Source organism: Pithys albifrons, chromosome 16 (genome assembly GCF_047495875.1).
Source record: "Pithys albifrons albifrons isolate INPA30051 chromosome 16, PitAlb_v1, whole genome shotgun sequence".
NCBI classification, from domain to species: Eukaryota; Metazoa; Chordata; class Aves; order Passeriformes; family Thamnophilidae; genus Pithys; species Pithys albifrons.
The window spans coordinates 15,536,248-15,552,146 of record NC_092473.1 but is presented as its reverse complement, the minus strand read 5'-3'; the positions used below and the strand labels follow the sequence as shown (position 1 = coordinate 15,552,146).

The 15,899-nt window shown below is 56.4% G+C and overlaps 1 protein-coding gene across 1 annotated transcript in view; it reads right to left on the bottom strand.

The window, feature by feature from the left end:
- The window catches only part of LOC139679581 (lipase maturation factor 1-like), a 113,088-nt gene that overhangs the window by 48,573 nt on the left and 48,616 nt on the right, over nucleotides 1–15,899 (bottom strand). The gene's annotated exons all lie outside the window — the stretch shown is intronic.

Here is a 15,899-nt window from a genome sequence, read left to right as displayed (position 1 = left end):
AAGGAAGTTCAAGGCCAGGCTGGGCAGGGCTTGGAGCAACCAGGTCTAGTGGAAGGTGTCCCTGCCCAGGAGAGGAACAAGCTGAGCTTCAGGGTCCCTCCCAACCCAAACCATTCCATAACTCTGTGATTCCACAAGCAAACTGAAACACAGAGATGGGAAGTGATTCACATGTCCCAGACACTCCACAGGCTGCTGGGGGAGGGAGGAGGGCTCGGGGTGTGTGTGTGTGTTCCTCCCAATGCCTTCCAGATGCTGCGGGCGCAGGTTCCTGGGAGGGAGCCGTGTTTGCTCAGGATGGGGTGCTGAGGAAAGGGCCCAGGGCAGGGGGTGGGTCACCCTGGAGAAGGCAGGCACCTGGGATGCTGGAAAACCTCCTGCTTTCCTCTTGGGCCTCAGCCCATGGCTGCCCAGAGGTGCTGGGCACCAACACCCCGACTGGCATGTCCTGTTGGGGCTGGGAGAGCACCCAGGGCACTGTTGGGGTTAGAGAGGGCCTTTCCCCTCCACATGCTATCCCAGATTAATCACATCCTATGGAAGCATCGTGGTGGTGGTGGTGGGGGCAGCGGTGTCAGATCCCAGGAGGAGGGAAATGCTTTCCAGGATCACCTCATCTGGCTTATTTCTGGGATTTTGAGCTTTATGCTTTGCTCTGTGGCTGCTCTGCAAGAAGAGTCATAGGATGGTTTGGGTCAGGAGGGACCTTCGGGATCGTCCAGCTCCACCCCTGCCATGGGCAGGGACACCTCCCACCAGCCCAGGGTCCTCCAAGCCCTGTCCAGCCTGGCCTTGGACACTCCCAGGGATGGGGCAGCCCCAGCTTCTCTGCCCAACCTGTGCCAGGGTCTCTTAATAAAGAATTTCTTCCCAACATCCCACCTAAACCAACTCTCTTTCAGTTTGAAGCCATTCCCCTTGTCCTGCCTCTCCTCTTCCTGGTGAAGATTCCCCCTCCATCCATCTCCTCATCCCAGGAAGCATCCCAGAAACAGCCAGGAATTCCCCCAGTCCACAACTGTGTCCTCCTGACACAGACACAGGAAAAATGCAGCTCCAAGTCAGATGCAACCAAATAATCAATGCCAGGGCAGTGAGAGGGGCTGGGGGGAGCCCCTTTTGGGGCACTCTGTGACACACGAGGTGCTTTTAAATGAAAACCTCATTCTGGAGCCCCAGTTTGGGGTGTGACACAAGGGCAGTGCAATAACCCTCTGCCTCCCTCACTCCTCCAGCAGCCCCAGAGAAACTGCTGCTGGACATGGGCCTGGAGCAAAGGAATTCCATCCCAGGGCAGATTTGGAAGGTGTGAGCAGGGGCTCAGTGGGGCTGCCCCACAACTGGGGCTCTCCAGCTCAGCCTGTTCTCTCTCTTGTACCCACCAGGTTTTACGAGGGCTCGAACAGAGTCTAAAAATATGCACAATAAACTGCTTTTTCTCCCTAAGGGGTCTATGGCTTAATTATGTTCTTAGTGAGAACCATTAAAGTGCTAAGTACCTGAAGACTCCTAATTTACTGAACTGTGGGCTACTAAACCCCAACAGAAGGCCATTATACACCAGAGGGAAGGCTGTGAGTGCACAGGTCTCTCCTCACAGCCTCCCTGTTGCTGGGGCTACATAAACTTAATCCCAGGCTGGACAGCCCAGCCCAGCCCAGCCCAGCCCAGCCCGGTACAATCCAGGCTAGTTCAGTCTAACTCAGCACAGCCCAGCCCAACCCAGTCCAATCTAGTCCAGCCCAGCTCACGCCAGTCCAGCTGAGTCCAATCCAGTCCAGCCCACCTCAGCCCAGTCCAGCCCAGTCTAGCTCAGCACAGCCCAGCCCAACCCAGTCCAATCTAGTCCAGCCCAGCCCACTCCAGTCCAGCTGAGTCCAATCCAGTCCAGCCCAGCCCTGCCCAGCTCAGCCCAGTCCAGTTCAGCCCAGCCCAGCCCAGCCCAGTCCAGCCCAGCCCAGCCCAGTCCAGCCCAGCCCAGCCCAGCCCAGCCCAGCCCAGCCCAGCCCAGGGAAACCTCCAGGCTCTCCTCCACGTGTGCAGGAACACAAGTCCCACATTGTCCTCAAACAACCCCCTGCTCAGTCAGGGCTGGGCTCGGAGCAACCTGGGCTGGTGGGAGGTGTCCCTGCCCAGGGCAGGGGGGAACTGGATCATCTCTAAGGTCCCTTCCAACCCAAACCTTTCTGGGATCCTTTATTGGTCTCACAGCACAGCTGTGAGCAGCGTGGGAGTGTGAGGCTGGAGGGCAGGGAATCACAGAATCTTGGAATAGTTTAGGCTGGAAAAGCCCTCTAAGACCAGAGTCCAACCAAGTGCAAGGAATGGCAGAAAAATCCTGAAAACCAGAAGGAAATGGAACAACAGCAAATACAAATAAAGAGAGGAAGCACCTATTGGGTCAAAAGAAACAGAACTGCAGAATGGTTTGGGGTGGAAGAGACCTTAAAGTTCCACCTCCTGCCATGGGCAGGGACACCTCCCACCAGCCCAGGGTGCTCCAAGCCCTGTCCAACCTGGCCTGGGACACTCCCAGGGCTGGGGCAGCCACAGCTTCTCTGGGCACCTGTGCCAGGGCCTGCCCACCCTCCCAGGGGAGAACTCTATCCTAATATCCCATCTGAGCCTATTTTCACTCCATCCCCCCTTATCCCATGGGATCACAGGATGCAATCCCACCTCACCCCCAGAACAGGCACCATGAACTCATCAGGACCAGCTCAGGGAGGGAGGGAAAGCCTTTGGCACACCCAGCAGAGTGTGAGGAGCAGCAGTACCCTGGCAAAGCAGGATAAGAGGCCTTAGTAAATGTTTTCTTGGTTGCCTGTGGAAGGTTCAGATGAACTGCAAAGCTCTCCAGCTTCCCAAGCACCGAGGCACAAACTCATCTTCTGGGCTGCAAGGAAAAGCTCTGAGTTCTCTTGTACTTCAGACAAAAAATGAAAAGGATTCTCCACAATAATTTGATCACCACGATCCAAAAGGTTGTTTCTCTGCCAGTCTATTCTGCTTCAGATCTTGACCCTTCCTCCTTCTGCATCTGCAGATCAAAGCTCTGCATTCCCAAGCCCGAGCAGGAACTCCTGCCCAGCCCTCTGCAAAGAGGCAGCAGCAGAGAGGAGCTAAGCAGGGTCACTCCCAGCTGCTGAGAGGTGTGGGGAGATGAGAGCTGGGAAGTCAGAGCTCTGGTGCTGGGGAGTAACCAAGGACTCCTGCAACACACCCTGCCTGGAACAGGGAGAGGCCGGAGAGCTGCGGCTTCCTCACCGTGCCAGGGGCTCCCCACGGGCAGAGAGCTTGACTGAGGAGGTTCTGCACAGAGCTCCACGTGTGGGGAAGGCTCTGGAAGGCCAAGTGAGCCCTGAACAGCTCAGCCCCTCATCCTGGGGGTGTCTGATGTGTCCACTCAGCACAAGGGGCTCCACGTCCACACCACAAACACTGACACAGCAGCTCAAGGTTAACAACAGGCCCTTTGAAACTTCCCAATCATTAATAAGATTCCAATCAAAATAAAATCATAAGGATAAATAAGGAGTTGTACCTGGATCAAACCCCCCCTGCTCGGAGGTCTGGTGGGTCAGGCGGGTTCGGCTTCGGCACCGCAACATCCAAATAATTAAGTCCCCGTGGAACTATTAAAAAGAAAAGTTCCCTCCATGTTCTCGCTGGGCAGAGCTTCCCTTGCCCAGTCAATGGTAATATTCAGCTCCCAGAAAAACCCCCTGGAATCTGCCTGTTTGAGAGCAGCCCAAGCCAAGGAGATGTGTGTTTGACTCGGTGCCAGCACGACCATAAACCGCTGGCGGTTCAGCAGAGCCGCCGGGACGCGCCACTCTCCCAAAGGGCCTGAAGAAACTTCAGATGGAGAACATATATTTTTACTTTTGATATATATAAATCTGCTGTTTCATTTTTAACTCCTCTCCCCAGCGTCCCAGCCTGGCTGTCCTGGCCAGCAAAGCCTCAGCAAGGGCGAGTTCAAAGCCCGGTGAGTCCGAGCGATGTTCCCCTTCCGTGGGTTTCCCAGGGAATTGTGGCCGCAGGGAAGAGGGTCCTGGAGCAGAATCTGCTGGGCAATTTTATGCCTTGGCACCGTAAAATACCCCCAGGGATATTTTGGTTGCCTGTTTACAGAGTGGCCGTGGAGGTGGGAGCTCTCCCTGCCACACCCGGGGCTGGGACAGCAAAGCTGAGCTTTGCTTGGGGTGACTCAGCCTGACCGAGACCAGCAAGAGTGAGGAGGGACTGGGGGGGCCACCGAAATGATGGGCTTGGAGTTCCAGCCACTTGGGGAGGGGTAGAAGGATCTACAGCTGCACTGTTTGCTTTTCCAGACTGCCCCCACCCCCTGGTCCTTCTCCAGTAACAAATCCCACATTTCCATGGCCCGCAGCATCCCTGTTTATTGACACTGTGCTCAGAGCTGCTCCCTGAGCATCCAGTTAATTGGGGGTGGGCTGCAGATTCACCTGTTTATTCTGTGCATTCTTGGAGAGGTCCAGAGCTAAAATTACACGAGGAACTGCTCAGGCTATTTATTTGTTCAAAACCCCTTTCAAATAATTAGCAGGGCCTGGGACAGACATCTCAGAAGAACCTGGTGGAACCAACTGTGGGTCATCACTGCCTTTGGGAGAGGGTTTGTTTAAGAGCACCAGACACGGGTCACGTTTGGTTTCGGGGTGAACAGCCTGGAAGGCAAGTCCATAAGAATCACAGAGTTGGAAAAGACCTCCAAGACCATCAAGTCCAACCATGAACATCACCATGTCAGCTAAACCATACAGAGAAGACAAACCATGAGCTAAGGGCAGCCCCAAGGAGGCAAGGAGGGGATTGCAGCAATCCTCCCCCAGCTTTGCTGGTGTCCATCAGAGGGTGCTGAGACGTGTCACACTCCCAGGTTTCCCACCAGGAAGGTGCTCCCTGGCCTGGAGCACTCACCTTCCCCCCTGCATCTCTCCCCAGCTCCCTCTCCAATATTTTAAATTGCCAGTTAAGAGCATATTGCCAATGTGATCCTTTAATTGGTCCCTGTTATGACTCTCTATTAGAGAAGACAAGTTTTTCCACCCAAGGTAAGCCCTTGTGAAAGCACCGAAAATGTTTCAAAACAACCCAGACCTGATGTATTTATTATACATTTCTCTCTATATATAAATAATTTCATGAGAAGGAACGTACTGAGTGGAAACTCCATTTAAAATGTGATCCCAGATGGTGGCAAAGCTCTAAAATTGCAAGGCAACATGTAAAGAAAGATTAACGACCTCAAACAGGCACAAATTTATGAGGTGAAAGCCCCTGTAATCCTGGAGAAAAATGATACCAAACCTTAGACCAGACAGCTAGAAAATACCTCTGCTCAGTTCATGTGCCCTCTGCCATTTTCATTTGCCTGTAATACACATTATTTGGGGTTCATTGGCTCTCTCCTCCTGCTCCCAGAGCTATCACTTGGGCCCAGGAGCACAGTGATGGACCTGCCAGCTCCCAGCAGGGACCAGGAGGAACTGGTAACTCAGACAACAGGATGGGCATGAGCAGCTGAAAGGAGAGAAAAGGGAGCCAGGACACCACCTGAAGCTTTTCTGATCACTGCAAGAGCCAGAGCTCCAGAGTGGGTTGAGGTGACAGGGCTTAATATTTCCAACTAAAGCTCGTGCCCTTCCCTGTTCCACCTGGGTGTGAAACATTCCAAAGGGAAGGATGTCAACGTTTCATCCCAGAGGATGTGGGTCATCCCAGACAGCAGCATCTTCCACACTCCCACCTCCAGCCAGGGTCAGATGGGACCTTCTGGGTCCCACATCTGTTCCCCTGAGATCTCTGGCTCCTCAAACATCCCCTTGACAATCCTCCTGCTGCCCCCTCTGACAATTCCCACCTCAGCAAGACCACTTAGACTATTATTATTATTAAATTAAAGAAATAAAATATTATTATTATTGAATGAACTGGGATTTTCCAGCCTTTTCAGCAGAGTTCCTGGCACTCCAGTGCCTCCAAGGGCAAACCCACTGCTTGGGAGAAAGTGGCAGAACATCTTTCTGAACATCTTTCCATCAGCTGTGCCTGCTCAGAGGCCCCAGAGCTCTGCCCTACCATCCCCAGCTCCAAACCCACCCCAGGGCTGCTCTCCCACAGCTCCTCCTGCCCTCATTTTTTCCCTTTTAAAAGGTCCAGTGCTAAACCCAGGAGCTGTGTCCTTCAGAGGGCTCTTTTTTTGGTGTGTGCTCATAAACACGAGGCTCAGCCCTGGCCAAGGCACACACGGCCCAGCCCCGAGTGCCAGCCCAGCCCCGGCTCGTGCCACCTTTGCAGGAGGCAGCTCCGTGGCCTGGGCACTTACACTTGGGCTGCTTGGTTGGTTGGTGGGTTGGTTGGTTGGGTTTTTTTTCCCCTTACAACTCGAGACAAACAGTAGGACCTTTCATAAGACCTGTTCACAAAGGGTAAATTGTGCCATTAGGAACCGACTACCTGGTTGGTTGTTGGAGTTCTCCGGGCTGGAACGGGCACCGTGTTGGTGCCAAACCCGGCGCCGGGGGCAGGAGGGGGAATGTGGTGCCAGGGGCTGCCTGGTTAACCCTCCAGCTGCCCCACAGACACAGCAAGCTCAGCACAGAAACACTGACCATTTGGGTTGGAAAAGAGCTCCAAAATCATCCATTCCAACCCTTCCCTCAGCACTGCCAAGGCCACCACTGCCCATGTCCCCAAGTGCCACATCCACAGGGCTGTTAAATCCCCCCAGGCAACAGCTCCACAGCCACTGATCCAGGAGAATTCTGGTGTGAATCTCCTGTTAATAGAAGAGCACTTAGAGAGCAGGCTGGAATAAAACTAAGGCATGAGGAGCAGCCAGGTTGCTGTCCCAAAGACAGAGCCAAAAGCTCAGCAGAGCTTGCTTCTGTTTTAAGCTTTCTCCCAAGTAACAAAGGATGCAGCCTGAAAGAATTTAGGACAAGGAAAACAAGGCACAAGAAAACTCTTGGCCATGAGGAGCTGATGTACAAAATCCAGCAGCCAATTCTTCCCTTTTTTGCCAGTGAACAAGGGCCTGGAGTGACAGGACAAGGGGGATTGGCTTCCCACTGCCAGAGGGCAGGTTAGGTGGGATATTGGGGAGAAATTCTTCCCTGGGAGGGTGGGCAGGCCCTGGCACAGGTGCCCAGAGAAGCTGTGGCTGCCCCAGCCCTGGGAGTGTCCCAGGCCAGGTTGGACAGGGCTTGGAGCAGCCTGGGCTGGTGGGAGGTGTCCCTGCCCATGGCAGGGGGTGGAATGAGATGATCTTTAGGTCCCTTCTAACCCAACCCAGCCTGTGATTCTCTGATTCTGTGAACTGAACCTCTCCAGCCAATGCCACAGCACTGCACCTTCTGGCATGGACATCATTCCAGTAACTATTTTTTAAACAATTAGAGGGTTAAAACAGTGACTTACAAAAACCTGACAATTTTATCAGAAGGAAAACACACACATAGTGAGAGACAGAAATGTGAAATGCTGCTGATACCAGGAACAGGCTGGGGAATCTTGGGATTCCTGGATACAAAAGTGCACTTGTTCTGAATGTCCTTGTCCTGCTCAAGGCCCTCCTTGGGTAAAAATAATAATTACCCATATTTTAAAGGATGATTTCAGGATGGAAAGCTCCACAGCACACCTTTCATAACTCACTGGTCTACCTTGTGACACGAAACATGGCAGGTCTGAAGCAGTGTGTGATCCCAGAGGGACATTCCAGCCCCATGGGGTTGGGAAAAGCCGCTCCCACCAGCACCAACCAACACACATCAACATCCAAATCCCTCTGCCTTGAGGGCCATCGAGTATCCCCCTTGTTTGGCAAGTGCTGCCTGTTCCTGTGCCTCTGTGAAACAAATACAGCAGGTCTGCAGAGGGATCAATCCCCTGGGAATGGTATCCAGGTCTGCAGAGGGAGGGATCAGTCCCCTGGGAACGGCATCCAGGTCTGCAGAGGGATCAATCCCCTGGGAATGGTATCCAGGTCTGCAGAGGGATCAATCCCCTGGGAATGGTATCCAGGTCTGCAGAGGGATCAGTCCCCTGGGAATGTCATCCATGTCTGCAGAGGGATCAGTTTCCTGGGAATGGCATCCAGGTCTGCAGAGGGATCAATCCCCCGGGAATGGCATCCAGGTCTGCAGAGGGATCAATCCCCTGGGAATGGTATCCAGGTCTGTAGAGGGATCAGTTCCCTGGGAATGGTATCCAGGTCTGCAGAGGGATCAATCCCCTGGGAATGGTATCCAGGTCTGTAGAGGGATCAGTTCCCTGGGAATGGTATCCAGGTTTGCAGAGGGATCAATCCCCCAGGAATGGTATCCAGGTCTGCAGAGGGATCAGTCCCCTGGGAATGGTATCCAGGTCTGCAGAGGGAGGGATCAGTCCCCTGGGAACGGCATCCAGGTCTGCAGAGGGATCAATCCCCTGGGAATGGCATCCAGGTCTGCAGAGGGATCAATCCCCTGGGAATGGCATCCAGGTCTGCAGAGGGAGGGATCAGTCCCCTGGGAACGGCATCTCTCCGCTCTCCCTGCGGGCACAGAGATGCCCTCGCCCTTGCCCCGAGCTGGAGCGCTCCCAAAGCGCCGCCAGGAATGGATCTGCCACCCTCAGCCAAACATCTCGTTTCTAATAAACCTTTTACCTCCTTTCCCAACGCCAAACAACGCCTTGGCACAGCTCAGCGCCCGAGGGGAGCCAAAGCGCATCCTCCGGCTCTGCGGCGCTCCCGGGGCCACCTTTGGGTGGGTTTTTCTCCCACGCTGCCCACCGCTGGCACCGGCACCGACTCCAACACTGCGCCCATTGATGCTGCGGGGCCGAGGCTGTGCCTGCCGGCCCCGGGCTCAGGGGGGGTGTTTAATATTCCCGGTCATGCCGGGCTGTCAGTTCAGCCCAGCGATGTTTATTTTAGCGGCCGCTTTGCGGTCCGGGCTGTGCCGGTCGCGCCCGTCGGTTCCGCACGTGGAGCGGAGCGGGGGCAGCGCCGCTAATGGGAACCAACTGAGCTCCTGCCACAGCCCCGCTCCAGCTTAACCCTTGCTGGGCAGGAGCGGCCGCTCCCCCGGCTCAGATCTCCCACCAGCCAGGGGTGCCAGCCCCGTGTCCATCCCCAGCCCGGGGTCCCTCTCCTGCTCCCCAGACCCCACCGGCAGCAGAAGGTCCTGCTGGGGTGATGATCTGAAACTGCACAGAGGAGCAGAGAATGTCTTCAGTTGCTCAAGGAACAACTTTTGGGAAGGACAGGGGGTTACTGCTCAGCCTGGAGAAAAGGAGACTGAGGGGAGACCTCATTGCAGTGACAACTTCCTTAGGAGGGGCAAAGGAGGGGCAGGCACTGAGCTCTGCCCTGTGGGGACCAGGGACAGCACCCAGGGAATGGCTGGAGCTGTGCCAGGGCAGGGACAGGGCACAGGGAATGGCTGGAGCTGTGCCAGGGCAGGGACAGGGCACAGGGAATGGCTGGAGCTGTGCCAGGGCAGGGACAGGGCACAGGGAATGGCTGGAGCTGTGCCAGGGCAGGGACAGGGCACAGGGAATGGCTGGAGCTGTGCCAGGGAAGGGACAGCACCCAGGGAATGACTGGAGCTGTGTCGGGGCAGGGACAGGGCACAGGGAAGGGCTGGAGCTGTGCCAGGGCAGGGTCAGGGCACAGGGAATGGCTGGAGCTGTGCCAGGGCAGGGACAGGGCACAGGGAATGGCTGGAGCTGTGTCAGGGCAGGGTCAGGTTGGATCTCAGGACAAGGTTCTTCCCCCAGAGGGTGGTGGGCACTGACCAGGCTCCCCAGGGCAGTGGGCACAGCCCCAAGGCTGCCAGAGCTCCAGGAGGGTTTGGATGATGCTCTGGGGCACAGGGGGTGACTCTTGGGGATGGGCCTGTGCACGGCCAAGGGTTGGACTCCATGATCCTTGTGGGTCCCTCCCAGCTCAGCATGTTCTGTGACTCTGTGATTTCTCATCACTGCTGGGAGTGATCACAGCACCACTGGGGCTGGAAAAAACCTCCAAGATCATCCAGTCCAACCTGTGAGAGATCCCCCTTTGTCCCCCAGCACCACGTGATGCTCCAGGGGGAGCATGGGATGCTCTGCCTCGTGAAGCCACGGCCACTGACACATGCTGGTGGCACAGTGCCTGCCCATGCCAGCTCCCATCCTGCTCCCCACACAGGAGATGCCCTCAGCACCCCCTGCCAAGCCCAAACCTCGTGGAGGGCAAAGCTGAGGCGCTGCCACCACACCAGAGCCAGGAGGATGCTAAAATGTTAAACAAACCGTATCCCGCGGCAAACCTGCGCATCATTTCTGATCATCTGGCCAGGCTCCAGGACGTTAATCAGCCCCAGATTAAGTCATCAACCAAACTGATGAGCAATCACATTCTGTCAGTGCAGCTGGACATCATTACTTGGGAGCTGAGCTCCCTCCGGAGAGGGACGGCGGCTCTTTGCCGCTGAGCAAACTGGGGGAGAGGGAGGAGTTCAGAGGGGCTGAGCTGAGCCGAGCCCAGCTGAGCCGAGCCCAGCTGAACCGAGCCCCGCTGAGCCGAGCCCAGCTGAGCCGAGCCGAGCCCCGCTGAACCGAGCCCCGCTGAGCCGAGCCCAGCTGAACCGAGCCCAGCTGAGCCGAGCCCCGCTGAGCCGAACCCCGCTGAGCCGAGCCCCGCTGAGCCGAGCCCAGCTGAACCGAGCCCCGCTGAGCCGAGCCCCGCTGAACCGAGCCCCGCTGAACCGAGCCCAGCTGAGCCGAGCCCAGCTGAACCGAGCCCAGCTGAGCCGAGCCCCGCTGAGCCGAGCCCCGCTGAGCCGAGCCCCGCTGAACCGAGCCCAGCTGAACCGAGCCCCGCTGAGCCGAGCCCCGCTGAACCGAGCCCCGCTGAACCGAGCCCAGCTGAGCCGAGCCCCGCTGAGCCGAGCCCAGCTGAACCGAGCCCCGCTGAGCCGAGCCCAGCTGAACCGAGCCCAGCTGAGCCGAGCCCCGCTGAGCCGAGCCCCGCTGAACCGAGCCCCGCTGAGCCGAGCCCCCACGCTCTCTGCACAGCAGCAGCTCCAGCTCCCAGCCCTGCATGTGCTCACAGAAATTGCCCCTCGCCATCCCAATGCCACATCACCGCGGTGCCCACCCCAACCCTCCCACAACATCCACTGGGAAAGGGTTTCCCTGAACCACCACACGGGGCAAGAGGTGGATTTGTCTTCCATGGAGAAACATCAGCCTGGGGAAGTGCTTTAACTGGACCATTGCAGGACAACAATTAACAGAAAGCCGTTAATGGGGAAGTACAGAGAAAATTGATGCTCAAATCCCAAGGTCACTGGGTGAGAATTTGTGAATGGGAACAGAGTCCAGGCTTGTTCTCACAGAGTTCTCACCCAGCCCAGAGCTCAAACCTGCCCAGGAAATAGGCTCAGACTGGAGGAGAAGCAGCAAAATACATCTGGAATAATCAGTATAAAATAATCACCCTGAATTTCTTGTTATAAAGACAAATAGGGAAAAAGTAGATGAATGCTGGCAATATTAATTAAGGATTTTTTCATGCATTTTAAATCCAACTTCAGAGGAAATAAATCCACTGGAGTTGCTATCAGGGAGTTGACCCTTTTCACACATCTCAGACATGGGTAACACCACAACTCCAACAATCCCCTTCCCGTGGTTTTCTCATCAGGCAGCAACAAAGATATAAATAAATGTGCAAACCCAAGTGGGAGAGGAGAGGGTTGGGCTCTGCCCCCCAGCACGGCTGCCCTGGGGGCTGCCCTGGGGGCTGCCCTGGGCCCTCCTCAGAGCACGGCACATTTTAGGGGATGATCTTGCTGGAGACACTGAGAGGTGAGAACATCACCAACCACATCCAGCTGAGACCCTCCCATGGGCTCTCTGTGACCATAAAGCCCAAGTGGAACCTCCTCTGGTAACTTCACTTCCAAGGGGGAGTTTCTGCCCCCAGCCTGATGCCAAGCAGGACTTCCTTTAGCCCATTCCTCAGAGCTCATTGCCTGTGATGAACAGCCCATTTCCAACCCCTACATCTCCACCCTGCTGCTTTTGCAACATATTTATCAGCTTCTGGGAGCAGATATAAAACTGTACAGAAATATGAGCCCATAAATCCAATTAAGGCACCACAAAAAAGCCCATCTCAACCAACAAACCCTCCTCCTGCCTCTCACAGGTGCTTTTACTTAAAAAAGAGATACAGTTGTGTTACAGCTCCACAAATATATTCCATTTTGCCACCAATCTTGGAAGTGAAATGCCCATTTTGCATTGTCAGTGCCCTGAGCCTCTACAGCAACCTAAGGACAAAATATTCCAGTGCATCCCAGTTCCCTGAGCTGGGCTTGGACCAGGACAGGTCCCAGCTGCCACCCAACCTCCACCTCTGCCCTGCTCCAACCAGTTGCTCCATGCAATAACCTGCCAGAACCCACCCTAAGCCCAGCCTGGCTCCTCCTTTCCCTCCTGCCTGCTCAGAGCTGGGTTGTGGCATCTCCTGGGGCAAAACCAGGCAAATCCTGTGAGTCAGGAGAGCTTTGGAGCTCCCCTCCCAAGACAATGTGAACACTCAGAAAAGCACAGAATCCCAGGGTGGGTCAGGTTGGAAGGGACCATGTGGGTCACTGGTGCCACCTCCCTGCTCCAGAGAGTTATCTCAGGATGGGTCAGGTTGGAAGGGACCACGTGGGTCACTGGTGCCACCTCCCTGCTCCAGCAGGGTCATCCCAGGGTGGGTCAGGTTGGAAGGGACCATGTGGGTCACTGGTGCCACCTCCCTGCTCCAGAGAGTTATCCCAGGGTGGGTCAGGTTGGAAGGGACCATGTGGGTCACTGGTGCCACCTCCCTGCTCCAGAGAGTTATCTCAGGATGGGTCAGGTTGGAAGGGACCACGTGGGTCACTGGTGCCACCTCCCTGCTCCAGCAGGGTCATCCCAGGGTGGGTCAGGTTGGAAGGGACCATGTGGGTCACTGGTGCCACCTCCCTGCTCCAGCAGGGTCATCCCAGGGTGGGTCAGGTTGGAAGGGACCACGTGGGTCACTGGTGCCACCTCCCTGCTCCAGCAGGGTCATCCCAGGATGGGTCAGGTTGGAAAGGACCATGTGGGTCACTGGTGCCACCTCCCTGCTCCAGCAGGGTCATCTCAGGATGGGTGAGGTTGGAAGGGACCATGTGGGTCACTGGTGCCACCTCCCTGCTCCAGCAGGGTCATCCCAGGATGGGTCAGGTTGGAAAGGACCATGTGGGTCACTGGTGCCACCTCCCTGCTCCAGCAGGGTCATCCCAGGATGGGTCAGGTTGGAAAGGACCATGTGGGTCACTGGTGCCACCTCCCTGCTCCAGAGAGTTATCCCAGGGTGGGTCAGGTTGGAAGGGACCACGTGGGTCAGGTTGGAAGGGACCACGTGGGTCACTGGTGCCACCTCCCTGCTCCAGCAGGGTCATCCCAGGATGGGTCAGGTTGGAAGGGACCATGTGGGTCACTGGTGCCACCTCCCTGCTCCAGAGAGTTATCCCAGGGTGGGTCAGGTTGGAAGGGACCATGTGGGTCACTGGTGCCACCTCCCTGCTCCAGCAGGGTCATCCCAGGTGGGTCAGGTTGGAAGGGACCACGTGGGTCACTGGTGCCCCCTCCCTGCTCCAGCAGGGTCATCCCAGGATGGGTCAGGTTGGAAAGGACCATGTGGGTCACTGGTGCCACCTCCCTGCTCCAGAGAGTTATCCCAGGGTGGGTCAGGTTGGAAGGGACCACGTGGGTCAGGTTGGAAGGGACCACGTGGGTCACTGGTGCCACCTCCCTGCTCCAGCAGGGTCATCCCAGGATGGGTCAGGTTGGAAGGGACCATGTGGGTCACTGGTGCCACCTCCCTGCTCCAGAGAGTTATCCCAGGGTGGGTCAGGTTGGAAGGGACCATGTGGGTCACTGGTGCCACCTCCCTGCTCCAGCAGGGTCATCCCAGGTGGGTCAGGTTGGAAGGGACCACGTGGGTCACTGGTGCCCCCTCCCTGCTCCAGCAGGGTCATCCCAGGATGGGTCAGGTTGGAAGGGACCACGTGGGTCACTGGAGCCACCTCCCTGCTCCAGCAGGGTCATCCCAGAGCACAGAATTGTGTCCAGCCAGCGCTGGGATATCCCCCCTGAGGGAGTTCCCCAACCTCTCTGCTCACACACAGAGAAAGGGGACAATGACATCTAAGTCAGGACAAGAACCTGCAGCCTCTCTTTAACTCCTCCCTCTAAAACTTCAAAACAAAACCCCCCAGAGAAGAGAAAAAGCTGGACATTTCAGAGCAGGTGAGCAAAGGAGGGAGGTGAAAGCAGAGCCTCTCTCAGCCACTTCATAACACCAAGGCAAAGCTGCCCCAGTCAGAACTCAGGGCTTGTTTAAAAGCTTGTTCCTCGGTGCAAAAGCTGGAAAGGAGCCCGAGCCAATGGAGGAGGGAAAAAATAATAACCAAGGCAATTGTATATTTCTCCTAGAAATTCCAGGGCCCAAGGTGCCTCCCTGCAGGCTCCAGTTTCAATAAATCAACCCAGCGGGCGGGGAACAGTAGCACAAAGTGCTGCTTCTCTTCCCAGAACACAGCCAGGTAAAAGCACTGGGAAGCCAGGAACAAAATGCCCATTCTTTCTGCTCCTTGGCAAGGGGACAAATTACTTTCTGCACCTCTGTGTGTTGAAGGAGCAGTTCTTAAAGGCAGTCGGTGCTGCCTTCTCAGCTGCACTTCCATCCAGGACAACGCCAGGCAAAGCCACTGTCTGGAGCAACTCGGAGTGTGAGGAGCAGAGTCAGGGAGAGGCCACCCCCAGGTGTCCCTCTGCCTCCCCAGGGCTTGGGATAACTTGGATCTGGGATGCAGAGGGAAGCCCTACCTGGAGCTGTGCAGTGGGACACGAGGTTGCCAATAATTTATGGATTATTCCAAGTGTCTGAGCCCGGCCGTGAGCCCCTCACTGCCAAGAGAGGGCAAACAAGAGGTGGGAGCAGCTCAGAGCTGGCTCAGCTGCTCATCCTAAAGGGGCTGGCACATAAAACTCTGGTGTTTGGGGCTGGAGAGCAGCCTGGCCATGCCTGGGACACAGTTACAGGAATGCCATGGAAGGGGCATGGCAGGGAGGGATCAGTGCCATCCAAAGGGCTGGCAGAGCTCAGGAGGGAAGGGAGGGATCAGTGCCATCCAAAGGGCTGGCAGAGCTCAGGAGGGAAGGGAGGGATCAGACCCATCCAAAGGGCTGGCAGAGCTCAGGAGGGAAGGGGCATGGAAAGGAGGGATCAGTGCCATCCAAAGGGCTGGCAGAGCTCAGGAGGGGCATGGCAGGGAGGGATCAGTGCCATCCAAAGGGCTGGCAGAGCTCAGGAGGGAAGGGAGGGATCAGACCCATCCAAAGGGCTGGCAGAGCTCAGGAGGGAAGGGGCATGGAAAGGAGGGATCAGTGCCATCCAAAGGGCTGGCAGAGCTCAGGAGGGGCATGGCAGGGAGGGATCAGTGCCATCCAAAGGGCTGGCAGAGCTCAGGAGGGAAGGGGCATGGAAAGGAGGGATCAGACCCATCCAAAGGGCTGGCAGAGCTCAGGAGGGAAGGGAGGGATCAGTGCCATCCAAAGGGCTGGCAAAGGTCAGGAGGGGCATGGAAGGGAGGGATCAGTGCCATCCAAAGGGCTGGCAGAGCTCAGGAGGGAAGGGAGGGATCAGTGCCATCCAAAGGGCTGGCAGAGCTCAGGAGGGAAGGGAGGGATCAGTGCCATCCAAAGGGCTGGCAGAGCTCAGGAGGGGCATGGAAAGGAGGGATCAGTGCCATCCAAAGGGCTGGTAGAGCTCAGGAGGGAAGGGAGGGATCAGTGCCATCCAAAGGGCTGGC